The sequence below is a fragment of the Henckelia pumila genome, chromosome 1 (genome assembly GCF_033568475.1).
Source record: "Henckelia pumila isolate YLH828 chromosome 1, ASM3356847v2, whole genome shotgun sequence".
Lineage (NCBI taxonomy): Eukaryota > Viridiplantae > Streptophyta > Magnoliopsida > Lamiales > Gesneriaceae > Henckelia > Henckelia pumila.
The window spans coordinates 119167416-119177873 of record NC_133120.1 but is presented as its reverse complement, the minus strand read 5'-3'; positions in this window follow the sequence as shown (position 1 = coordinate 119177873).

Here is a 10458-nt window from a genome sequence, read left to right as displayed (position 1 = left end):
GTCCTGAATCGGCTACATGTTACATGTTTTGTTCGGTACCTGCGTGTGTCTTGGTTGTCTCAATTTAATTATATATATCTTTCAGTTATTTTGTTTCTTATTATTTTTAGAAATTAAATTTTTGTTTAATTCGTTGCATCCTTCTTTATTATTTTTGTCTAAATTAAGTAAAATAATTAATTCTTGAGAATTGATAGCAATCCATGTGAGATCGATACTTGGACTCTCTGTCCACTTTACTATTACTTGATCTAGTGCACTTGCTAGTATAAATACCAAATTAAGCGGTCAATATATTCTATTAATTCATGATATATTCTATTAATTTGAACCGGAGATATATAGAACCGGTCACGGTTTTTATTGGATCAGTTTAAATGGAATGAAATTCCGTTATTTCGAACCGGATATTAACATTTTCAAATCTATGTCCATGGTTAGGGGTGTCAATTCGGGTGGGTCGGGTGGGTTAGGGTCGGGTTGACGAAAATAATTTTAAAAATTTCTTCAACCCGAACCCGAATCAACACGAAAATGCCCAACCCGAACCCGAACCCGACTAACCCGACTAACCCGATCAACCCGAACCAACCCAAATTTTTTTTTATTTTTTTGAACAAATTATTAAATAAAATTCAAAAAACACAATAATAATAATAATACTTAATTTAAAACACATAATAATAAAATCTAAACTTATATATAATTTAAATTTGAACTTTTAGTTATAAAAAATTTAAAGTATACTTAATACAAAAAATAAAAAAAATATTTTAAAAAATAAAAATTGTATAAAATAAACATTAAATTTAGAAAATATATTATATGAATATATAATAATTTTTTTTCAAACATACAATGTATAAAAATGTAGTAAATCTATCTTAATTTTATATAAAAATAATAATAATTAAAACTTTCGGGTTATTTCGGGTCAACCCGGGTTGACCCTAACCCAACCCAAACCCGATTAATTTTTTCGGGTTAGCTTTCGGGTCAACCCGATTTGACCCAAACCCAAAAAGCCCCAACCCTAATCTGATATTTTTCGGGTTGGGTCATGTCGGGTTGACGGATTTGGTTGAGTTTTGACAAGCCTATCCATGGTCATACGTACACTCATACTAGAAGCCTTTAGTGTACGAGTCACGATAGGCGGACATTACAAAATATTTCAATTCGTAGGTGTCATCCTTGTCTATGAATCATTATCTTCTTGAAAAGTGGCTCTTTTTTTTTTAAAAAATAAAAATAAAAATAAAAAATAATAATAATACTCCTTATTTATTTTGTTTTGTTTGTGTCAAAGTTGACTAGAGCTTCCAAGTTCCAACTATGTGGTTATGAGCCAAGAATTGTAAATGTGATTCCCACCGCAACTTGATATTATAGCGACGACCTGTAATTACATGGAAGATATCAATTTGGGAGTCCAGCTTTTCGCGGTGGAGGAAGTGATGAACCAATAGGAACACTCATTTTCTTTTCTTGTTTTTGTGTTTCCCACTTTGATCGAAGTTCCACACCATTTACACATTTGTTTACTGAGTTGGTCTTTTGTTTGACGGTTCCAATCTTATCTGTATTTACAGTAAAAAAAAGGATAATGTTACATGTACAAGGAGTCTTACATGCACGTTGGATTACATATAGCACTTAAAATTACATGATTATCCTACATGCATTTTTGAAAGATTTTTTTCAAATCAAATAAAAGGATAATCATGTAATTTTAAATGTCATGTGTAACTCAACGTATAAGACTCCGTGTACATGTAGCATTACCCAAAAAATTATACATTTGACATAAAAAGTAGTATTATATCATGAGTGACCCAATTAAGAGATTTGTTTCACAAAATTTAACCATAAGACCATCTCACAAAATTTTTTGTCTTGCTTGAATATTAAAATAACGATCAAAATAAATTTAGTATAAATAAAAAAAGGGTTAATTTCATACTAAGAAATTGTTATAAAAACCTCCGTTAACTCAAGCGCTTTCAAATTTTGAGTATATGTACTTTTTAGAAACATACACAGACGAAGGGGTGTGAGCTTAAAATTTGAATATATGGAGATTTATGTGGTCAATATTAAAAATTTAGATAGTTAATATATCATTCTTTTTTCGTAAAGTCTTTTAACAATCTCAAGATTACACAAAAATAGTGAATGCTATCAACCTTAAATTAAAATATAAAGTATAAATTTTGAATATGTTACAATTTTTGGATGTGATAGATTTGGTTGATTGGAGAAAATCATGACCAAATTTTCGAGAGATGGTAAGAAATCAAGATAATATCAATTTCTTTCAATATCATGGTTATTTTATCCGAGATTTTTTTGTACCTATAAATATGTCACTCATGTAATACTTTTAATTATTAAATTGACTTATTTTCTTTTCATTATTTTTTAATTAATTTTTTTTATAACACATTATCAATACGATTTTACAATGCTTTTTAATTAACACAAAAAACAATCCTACCTCGTTTATTTTTCTTTTGTTTACTGCATGTTCACGTGTTTTATTTTAATTTGTATATGGGCCGAGTAACGTGCACATATATATATATATATATATGTATGTACATTTGTCAACTCCTCGAACCAAAGCATGTTTACATTTGTACCATTAATATCCATGATACTATATGCTCATGTCTGTACGTTTCTTTTTCCTTTATTTCTCATTCACCAATTCACATCACGATCAATTTAAAATTAACATTAATGATGAGAAGATCATAAAATCGAGTTCTTGGATACGGCGTGGGTGAGAGCCTAGGTAATTTTAAATGAAGGAATTCTTTGCTTTTGCAAGTGATATCTATACACAAGAAACAAGGAAACTCGTAAGTGGAGCGCCGGAAGATTCTCCGACGCCACAACTCCGATACTTAAGTTAGATTAAGATGTATAAAATTAATAAGCCTATGAATTTGAGAGAGTGAGTGTGTGTAAATATGAAAGTGTTTTTTGCTGGTGATAATGAACATACCTTAACCAAGCCTGGGAGCCCGGTATTTATAGGCAGGCAACTAGGACATTTAATGATTACATTGTATAGGCTAACTGACAATCATTAAATGTGATAGGATGGCCTTAAATCCGACTAGATGTTTTCCGTAATTTCTGGAAAAATCCATGCCATTATAACGTGCTTGCTGACTTCTTTTTCTGTATGAAAATTCAACATACGTAAATTAGACGTGGCTTCTTCCTAGCCTCGTAAATATAGAGCTCGAGTCCTTCTGCCAGACCGGGTCCTTATACCTTTCTTAAGGGAGAAACAACTCCTTACCGAGGGGATGCGGCCTAATCTAACCCTTACAAACACATAAGCCTGATTTCTTTAACACCCAGGTTTTTCTCACCTACTCGGGTCTTTGTATGAACGACCGACTCACGGTCTCTCCTAAGTACCCACCCGGGCTCCTTAACGACCACTTGAGTCTAAGATTGTCATGCCCCAAAACTGGGCCTAGTTGACATCGACGTTATTAACAATTTAACATTGAAACAACAAGCCTCGTAGTATAAATCTTGCCAAAACCAGTCTATTTCATAAACTATAACTGTTTTTACAGAGAAAAAACACTAGTGCGGAAGCAATAACGTAGTAAGAAATAAGACTGAAATAAATTCTTGAATTTTCATATCTTGAACTTGATCACCAACCCCAAAATTCGTGTTGTTCATCATCTTTCAACTAATCTTCGCCCGTATCTGGGGAGAGAAGTAAGGGGGTAAGTGTTTTGGGAAACACTCCGCAAGTGGGGGTTAATCGTACACACAAATATCGAATATATATACATGATACGAATTTAAAGGAGACATGTTCCAGATAATGTCGCAACTGGAGTCAAGACAGGAGACAAACAAAATTCGAAACAAAGAATCAAGACATATCATAACTGAATCATAACTTATACATGACACTATTATTCATCTCGTTAATCATGGCTACTGATCAGTTCATAATTGATATTCCTCTAAGGGGACAAGGCTTTAAACGATTATTATAACCCACCGCATCAGAGCCTTATCATATCTTATCATATTTTTGGAATTTTCTTACCACTTCTTAATTCGAATTCTAACAGTGCATTTCAAGATCTCATAGCATTACAGAGGAATCATACCGAATGGCACATGAAACAAAATCAAAGGACATGAAACGAGAAATGTACGATCGAGTTTTCGAAATCAAGAACATCAATATTTTAAAACATATATATATATAAGCACACTTACCTCTAATGCTTACATAGGTTTCGGTAGTCTTTGAACTTGCTCAACTGGATTAAAAAAGTGAATGAAACTTGCTGACATGATCGAACATGAAAACTTTCAAACCCTCGAACTTGAGCAGAATCCGATGCTTCGAATAATGTAGTATCTAATCGTTCTTGGGTAGCAGTTCCTTGTGTGATTCTTAGACATAACTTAGGCCCTTGATTTGCTTTGAAATTGGCCAGTAAAGGGTACGAGATTTGCTGCACTTCTTGCTCGAAAATAGGAGAGACTCGGATTTGCATAGGCTTGACGAGCAGTACACTTTCAGAAGCATTTGAGACATGTTGAACCGTCGGATCGACTTGAAATTGGAGAAAAATGTTTTTCAGGTTGTGATATCAATTTTTAACAGTGAAGATCGGATTTGGTTGCCATTTGGATTGGTTCCCGGACGTCACACTGAAGCTGATCTCTTCTCACATAAAAGCTGTATAGGTTTCTTGAGAAGGCATTTGACGGAAATCTAACCGTTGGATTGGGTTGAAACTTGAATGGAACATGTATAATATAAAAATGTTTATTGTGAACGGTAAAGATTGGATTTAAAAATTGTTTTGGGTGACAAAAAAATTCTTGACAATGGATGTAAGAATGCTTTCTTGGATGCGATTTCCTTCATTGTGTTGGAGCTACTTATAGGCTGTTGTGATCAGCTGAAAGGCCAAGGGTTTAAGGCCATTAAATCCCCTTTTCAATGCCATAATTTCCCATGAATGAGATATTACGAGCTGTTACAATTCTGCTTTGAAATATTGTAATTATTGGTCAAATGATATATTGATGTTGGCCTTTCAAATTACCAACAATTCTAATGCACAAATGAGTTTCGAAAATGTGGCTGCATAAATTCCACATTTACCTATATGTAAATGCATAAGGTCATCCATATCTTTGGCTTCACATTCCTCCCACCTTGGGGGAAGTTTCGTCCTCGAAACTTGGGTTGGCTTGTTCTTCAAAGAGAAATGAGTATAGGTTTTGCATCTTCAAGGCTTCATCTACCATGATGGTTGGAGAGTGAGCTCCCAAAGCATGGTACTTGGATGAGTACTCTACTACGACATGTCTGGTATCTGAATCAAGCTCTCAAATTCTGATAGCTTTTGAACTCGAAAAGTATTCAGGAAATACTGCTTCAAAAATGCTTCACGAAATATTTTCCAAGTGATAGGTTCCGTTGGTAACATAACTGATGAGATTCCTTCCCACCATTTTGCTGATTTATCCACAAGGAAAGGTGTAATGACTTTCACCTTGAATCTTGTGGAAGTTCGAGCAGTCGGAGATGGTTCTCTATTTCCTTCGTCTAGTTTTGTCCAACTTCCAAATCAGAACTTCTATCAAAGTTCAGAACTCTTGCTCTTCGCAGAGACTCATAAAAATACTAAGATTCACCATAGAAACCATCTCTTGTTGGACACTTTTCCAAATTTGTGACATCAGATCTTGATTTGAAGTTGATGTGAGGTTGACACTTAAAATCTGCTGCATCATAATCTTGATCAAGCTCTTTGCTAAATTGAACTAACGTTCTTTCTCATTGGTACTTCTTCTATTGAAGACTATGGTCTTAACTTAAACTCAATAAAACTATGATTTACCTATTTTGTAAATTTTGAATTTGCATTTTCATATGCAACTATAATTCTAATATGTATCCTAGTTTCCTAACCTCCACTTAAAATATTAATGGATTATATTCTAAAATTTTGAAACTTAGTATTCAGAAGTAATACTGATGAAAGAGAATTGAATATATTTTTCATCACGGAACAATAAGAATATTGACTAGATTTATGATATTTGAAACAACTTAACGATAGACAAGAAATGAAAATTAATTTAACTTAGTATAATCAATATGATTATGACAACTAAGTAAAATGATTTGGATTGTAGAAGTGCGTTATGAATTTTATCATGTAGACGAGGAAGTGAATATGAAAAGCTCGGATATGTGAATTATTAGAAAAATTAACCATATCGGTTAAACAAATGAATCAGCTACGTCAAAAACATAGTCAATTGTGAGGAGATAAATCTAGTTGAATAACGATCTACAAAACTTTGTAGCTCAAACAAAATGCCAGAATAACCCAATCAAACAAATAAAATTAGGATGATAAATATATTTAATAATAAAAAAATATTGGATTATCTAGACCATGAGTGAAAAAATATATTAGCAAATAGGTGATGCTAATAATCATATAAAATTTATCATATGAGTGGATAACATGTTTGGGTGAAATAATAACAATCAAAAGGGATATATTCTAAAAAAAATGCAAGTCGGAAAGTAGCAAATTTTGATCTGAATATTAGAGGTAAAACTGAAATGATTTATGTAGACTGAAACAAGAAAACTAAAGAGGACGATATTGTCAAACGGACTTATTGGATCAAGATGAATGATGGCTTGAAAAAATAGAAGTGTTACTCAAAATGTATAATCGGACGCGAAAGAAAACAAAAAAGAAAAATGTATACAAAATATGGTATAGACAGATACAATGTCTAAATCTTTGGGTAAGATGGAAGGAGAAATCAATTTATATGTTAATTGAGAGGGAAAAAATAACTTCAGAAAGATGAATAAATTTTTTTTAAAAAATACTAATAAACTATTTTGTATCCGATCTTATTTAAACCCAAAAGAATATAAACATGCTTTTTTTATTATTGGAATAACTCTACTAATCGAACCCAATTTACTTAAATCTTACGTGGGTTCTATCAAGTTCTCAAAAAAAAAATCATCCTTTCGTCATGTTTCTTTTATCCGAACTTTTCTTAATTCTGCTTATGAGGATTACCTAACAAATTCCTATTATAAGGATCACTAATAGTTTAATTCTTTTCAAAATATATCGTGAACCATATTTTTCTTTAATTGGATAGTTCAAGTCTACATCTCTTTAACTGAGTTTCTATTAACTCTGATCATCCTTAATTGGTTTATCCTTAGCTAAACACACAAGATATTGTGTGGCAGGTCTATGAATTAAAATTCCTCCTTTTGGTGATAAGCCTAGTGTGTCGCATTTCAGTCATGTCTACTTCTATTGGCTCTTCTTCATGTGCGTTCTTTGCAATAACTGGTGTTGGGTTGTAGTTTACTCGCTTTGAGTACTTGCACGTCCCATAACTCGTTCAAGGACACAAGTGAAGTTCATTCTAGAATCTGATTACTCTTCAGAAATATATTATTATCAGATTCTTTGTCTCCCAACTGGTCTATTGTCCCAGCTGGTCTATCTGAACTAAGGCTGCTTCACAACTGAAATTAATTTAAGCAAGAAGCTCTTCCCATTTGGATTATGGAACCTGCCTCTGATATCACATAAATGTCACGCCCCAAAACCGAGCCTAGTTGACATCGGCGTTGTTAACAATTTAATATTGAAACAACAAGCCTCGTAGTACAAATCTTGCCAAAAACCAGTCTATTTCGTAAACCATAACTGTTTTTACAGAGAAAAAACACAAGTGCGGAAGAAATAACGTAGTAAAAAATAAGACTGAAACAAATTCTTGAATTTTCATATCTTGAACTTGATCACCAACCCCAAAATGCGTGTTGTTCATCATCTTCCAACTGATCTTCGCCCGTATCTGGGGAGGGAAGTAAGGGGGTGAGTGTTTTGGAAAACACTCCGTAAGTGGGGGCCAATCGTACACACAAATATCGAATATATATACATGATACGAATTCAAAAGGAGACATGTTCCAGAACATGTCGTAACAGGAGTCAAGACATGAGACAAACATAATTCGAAACAAAGAATCAAGACATATCATAACTGAATCATAACTTATACATGACACTATTATTCATCTCTTTAATCATGGCTACTGATCAGTCCCTAATTGTTATTTCTCTAAGGGGACGAGACCTTAAACAGTTATTATAATCCACCGCATCAGGGCCTTATCATATCTTATCATGTTTTCGGAATTTCCTTACCACTTCTTAATTCGAATCCTAATAGTGCATTTCAAGATCTCATAGCATAACAGAGGAATCATACCGAATGACACATGAAATAAAATCAAAGGACATGAAACAAGGAATGTACGATCGAGTTTTCAAAATCAACAACATCATTATTTTAAACATATATATAAGCCCACTTACCTCTAATGCTTAAATAAGTTTTGGTAGTCTTTGAACTTGCTCAACTGGATTAAAAATGTGAATGAAACTTGCTGACATGATCGAACATGAAAACTTTCAAACCCTCAAACTTGTGCAAAATCCGCTGCTTTGAATAATGTAGTAACTAATCGTTCTTGGATAGCAGCTCCTTGTGTGATTCTTAGACAGAACTTAGGCCCTTGTTTTGATTTGAAATTGGTCAGTAAAGGGTACGAGATTTGCTGCACTTCTTGCTCGAAAATAGGAGAGATCTCGGATTTGCATAGGCTTAATGAGCAGTAAACTTTCAGAAGCGTTTGAGACATGTTGAACCATCAGATTGATCTGAAATTTGAGAAGAATGTTCCTCATGTTGTGATATCAATTGTGAACGATGAATATTGGATTTGGTTGCCATTTGGATTGGTTCCCGGACGTCACACTGAAACTGATCTCTTCTCGCATAAAAGCTGTGCAGGTTTCTTGAGAAGACATTTGACGAAAATCTAACCGTTGGATCGGGTTGAAACTTGGACATAATATGTATAACATAAAAAGGTATATTTTGAATGGCGGAGATTGGATTTCAAAATCGATTGTGGTGACTAAAAATTTTTGGACAATGGATGTATGAATGCTTTCTTGGATGTGATTTCCTTCATTGTGTTGGAGCTACTTAGAGGCTGTTGTGATCAGCTGAAAGGCCAAGGGTTTAAGGCCATTACAACCCCCTTTCAATGCCATAATGTCTCATGAATGAGCTGTTACGAGCTGTTATAATTCTGCTTTGAAAGATTGTAATTATTGATCAAATGATATATTGATGTTGGCCTTTCAAATTACCAACAATTCTAATGCACAAATGAGTTCCAAATTTAAAAAATGTGGCTGCATAAATTACACATTTGCCTATATGTACATGCATAAGTTCATGGATATCCTGGGATTCACAAAGATGACCCGGGTTATCTTACCGGGGTATCACCAAATATACTTTTGTTTTCAAAACATGATTAAGTGGATGTATAGTGTTCATCATTACTAGCTTCTTGAATTATCCGATTCATGTCTTGTTATTTGTTTAATTTCCATCTTTAAATTTTTATATATTTAAATTTATTTTATTGTGTGCTGTTGAATATTTGTTTATATTTTTATTCATCATATCGATCATCTCAAAGCTTGAAATTATCGCTCTTATATCTACAACAACAATTATATTTCTGGGATATTGATGTTGAAATACATCAAAATGGTACGACCATTGGAGATATCATCAACGATGAAAATAATGAATCATCGCAAAATTGTGCGAAAACTATGATATTGCTTTATCATCGTCGTTATGATATGTAATGATCCACTCCGAAATCATTTACTAACATAGACTTAAATATATTTGAAATTGACTTAAACAACAATAATAATCAGCGATAACTGCAAAAACTTAAATCAAATACTAACCCGACATAATACAATCGGTAAATAACTGGATCCTAGAAATAATATACAAGCCAATCGAAAAATCCAAAGCACAAGAGGGTCAATCCTAAATAGCTCTGTCGGCACCAACTGTGTCCAAAACCCTCGCCAACTACACACTGGTCCCAAAACCTGAGAAACCTGCAACTTTCTCGTCGAATGGGGTGTCCAAAGAAAAATACACGGATGTGAGTGATAACAACACTCAAACGAAGGTATGAGTATACACTTGGTATGAATGCTAATGCAAATGAACGGGTACCGAAAACCTATCACAGTAAAAATCACTGCTCAGTCTGAAGGCGTCATAGTATGTAGCACGTTTGGTTTTCGCATCAGGAGGTGGCTCCCATACCATAAATCATGAAAATAACCAGACTCAAATCCATAGAATCCATCTACAAAATAACTCGGGGCTGAGCGACCCCTCCACTGGTAATATCAAGGTATGAGCTCAACGTGATAATCCATGTAGCAGTAATAACAGTGGCATTATAAATTCACATAAGTCATGTCATATAAACCATGC